Here is a 4125-nt window from a genome sequence, read left to right as displayed (position 1 = left end):
GCGAACCCCACAGCAGCATCAGTTTTTTGAGCCGTCTGTATAAATAGAGAAAGTATTTGCATGAATTTTCTTGTGTTCCAAAAAGATTTGTTTGACAGCATAACCTGGAATTTCATCTTTTTTTAAATCGAATAACTCATGGCATACATGCGGCTTATTCCATTTCCAAAAAGGTGTTGAATTTGGTAAATGGTTCAGGAATCTTAATGGTGGAATATTATATTTCTCTGTATATTTTCAGTCGCATAACAAATGGGTAAAATGACCGTGGTTCCAATTCTTTATGGAATGATGGTATTATTTATAATTCTACTCAGTTTTGATGGGTATCTTAATGTCCGCGAATAGAAGTATAAACTATATTCGACCCTTCTTTGATCTAGTGAACACAGACCTGTTTCACTATACAGAGAAGTAAACAGGTGTAGATTCAAATGCACCCGTAGCATATCTCAAACCTGCATTATGAAGAGTATCTAATTTTTCCAATGTAGTGGCAGATGCAGAAGCATATAGATGCGACCCATAATCAATTTTACTCAGTATCAAAGTCTTGGTGTAAATAGAGTAAATTACTTCTATCTGAGCCCCACTTGGTATGTGCAAATTTCTTCATTAGAGTACTTTACTACAAGGTTTCACGTAGGCAATTAATGTGAAATTTTCCAAGTCATCCGTTGGTCAAATGCAACCCAAGAAATTTGGTATGCGTAACAAAATTACTATGAGATTCAGGGTCTCTGTAACACGGTTTTTTTTGGACTTTGCTCCCTGTCAAAGCATCGGATGTAGCTGAAAGTTGACATATGTATATTTTACAACCACACACAAATTTTGTCAGCATTATCAATAACCTAATCCCAATAGTTTTGATTTTTATAGAGTAAAAATGAACTAGCCGACGCCATGGCCAATGATTACGAGCCAAGAGTCGAAAAACATTCATTACGTAAGCAAGGTAAACAAACACCTCTTGACTAAATGTTGCCCCGCCCATCCACCAGACAGAAATGCCATCGGCTCTGAAACCCAAAGACTTTATGAATGGCGGAACGATACATAGATGTGAGTGGGGTAATCAGTGCTAGCGTAGTAATACTACTGTAGCAGTAGTGCTGCACAGTATAGCAGTAATATACATGAATTAAACGTTTAGACCAACTGCTGGGATCCTTGAGGATCATTTAGCACTTTTTACAACTACTCGAGGAATTAGTTTTTTATAGCCACAAGTTAAATTTTCTAATCCAACAATGCCCATGGTAGCCTTCAGTGTTATCCTGAATTATAACGAGGCGAAAGTGGGTGGAGCCTCATGAAGTCACCATTCTGACGATAATTATTGGTGAAGGTTTAAAGCCAATATACAGTACCGGCTATTTTTTTCAGTAAATGGGTAGATAGCCAATACATAAAAATTGCTTGACATTGGTTATGAGCAGTTATCAAATCAAGCTTGTCTACTATGTTTTTGGTAAGGGGAATTACCAAATATTCCTACATCTTGTCAATCTGATTGTGACCTATAAAGCAGACTGTAATTTCTTTGGAAACTTATTTTGGGAGTTAGACTAATAATCGAAATGTTTTTTGTATTTATTAACATATTTTGTTGGTTTGTTCATTATGACAATTATCAGTGGGGAGGTTCCAGAGTTCATAAAGGTGTACTGCTTTGCTTGTATTTAAATTTGTATGTCATTATTGCTAGAGGTTTAGCCTTTGTTACGTATAGCCAATCATCCATCGAGAAAGAGGGAAGAAATGATGTCATAAGTTACGTAACGAGTGCGTTCAAAACCTTTCTCTGAGTAAGTTGGCCCGTCTTCAAAAAAGGTCACTTTTACATTATAAGTACCAAATTTTTTCAACCTACGTAGTGCAGAATACACTCAAAATTTATGTGTTGATATAATATGTATTCTGAATAAGCGTTATATTTATGAAATGCATAGATAAAAGTTATTGCGAAAAACCGTGTTACAGAGGCCCTGAATCTCATATTAGTTTATCATACAGTAGCAATTTCATTTTCGGTACATTTTCTTATTTGTAAAAGTAATGGCTACAGTTTTACTTGCCGATATAGTGAATCCATGTGCAGTAGTCCACGATACGATAAGATAGATTTTTGTAGTATGATTTGTCCTGTATAAATATCAGTGGATGATCCAAATGGCAAAAATCATCTACATATAATGAACTCTACACCAGTTGGTAGCTGTTTTGTAATATCATTAATAGCCATGATAAAAAGGGTGGTCCTCAAAACACTACCTTGTGGAACTCCTTCATATTGTGGGTACTACTTAGATAAAATGGACAAACACAAGGACGTCTGGCAACCATAGCTTTGGTAATTATTCGGGCTTTGCAGCAAAAAACAAGACCAAGTTGCTGAAGTTGGGCCTAGTTTCTTGTTATAATGTTCGCTGATACTGCATGTCCATACTTTTTGGAGGAGTATAATGAAGGGCCAACAAATTTGCAACATGGAGGGAGGGATTATTTTAACTGAACCATTCAGTTGGCTCTAATTGGGAATGATTCTAGTTATGGACATCACTAATACTTAAATGTTCCATTACTTGCAATGCCACTCAAAATGCTCCCCTACTACAGTAATAACTTCTTGAAATGACAAATTTTTAATGTTTGTATTTTTTCATAGCTAACAAACCTGAGATCTAATACGATCATCTTGCGCCAGCTGGAAACCAGTCAACAATCAAAGGTTGTAAAGCAAGGAATCTATGGTATTTGGAACTCATGCCTATACAAGGTGGAAGCTGGTCACTGACCAGGCAAAGGGCCCAGTGATGTGTCAGTCTTCCCAATCACCCCCCCCCCCCACACAAAAAAAAAAAAAAAAAAAAAAAAAAAAAAAACAAAAAAAAAAAGCAGAGGTGGGCAGTAACTTGTTAACCATGAAAAATAGAAATTATGTGGAACAAACCTTCAGTCTTAACAATAGGATAAGACTTATACTGGGAGGGAGGTACAAATACTCTAGACCAAGCTGAGAGTTTACGCCACCTGACCACCTGTCCTAGAAGACTTGAGTTCTGAAGGGGGTGGGTCCAATGAATCATTGCATTCCAGGAACAAACAGACAACTCTGCCTGTTCAAGCAGCAAGCCACAGGTTTGTCACCACCTCACTCCCTTTGCTAGTGAGGAGCACTTGCTACTGAATAGCAGATATATCTTTCGTACAGTAACAACAAAACCACCATCACCCTACTCAACCTGTATCAGACCAGTCCCAGCAAATGATGTGTATTCTTCAACTAGCCCATAGGGGAATAAAAATAAAAAAAATTAAAAATCTTCAACCCGCAGAGGGGAGGGGCAGCCTATTTGTTCACTCTCTTTTCCACACAATCGCCTTAGATAAGATACAAACTGTCCCAATACAGGCACTGGGCGAGTTACACAAGTTGTTGGGCAGCCACCACTCAGATTTGTCCTTGGACACTTCCCTTCTGGACCAGCCTGTGCTAACAAGGTCTACAGCAACTGGGTTTTAGCTGGCAAGTCTCTTTAGACAGCATCGCAGTGCTCTGATGGGGCAAACAGGAGCTCGTGGATCATTGTCCCCAGTCATTGAGTGACAGAATGGAAAAAATCTGTATCATGCAACGAGGGATTCTGGGTCTTAGCCACAAATTACAGGACTAACTCTAAGGCCACAGACCCCAACCCTTGGTGTGTTTAACATAATAACTCAGGACACAAAGCTACCCAAATGCTTTCAAAGCCAAGGCCAACAGGGAAAACAGTTTGGGGGTCAGACACCTGTCTGATGACTAACGTACGGAATCGAAAGGAGCTTGAGTGAGACTTCTTAGGACTAGAGAAAGATCCCACAGAGGCGGCTCGAGTTCTCTTGAAGAACAGGACTGTTCAAAACTCCTGAACAAGATTTGCCCGAATGAAGAGATGTCCATACCTTTCAGGTGGAAAAACCAAGCCCAAGATTTTGAGGGGAATTCACTACTCTGATCAGAACTTGACGGATCAGGCAGAGCAAAGGATGCTGCAAGGCATCCTTTGCTAGGGCAAGAGGATCCAGGAACACTGAACAGTGAACCTCCAGCTTCCTGTTGAAATGAGTGGCGAAGAG

The sequence above is a fragment of the Macrobrachium nipponense genome, chromosome 42 (assembly GCF_015104395.2).
Source record: "Macrobrachium nipponense isolate FS-2020 chromosome 42, ASM1510439v2, whole genome shotgun sequence".
NCBI classification, from domain to species: Eukaryota; Metazoa; Arthropoda; class Malacostraca; order Decapoda; family Palaemonidae; genus Macrobrachium; species Macrobrachium nipponense.
Note: the sequence above shows the minus strand (reverse complement) of the source record.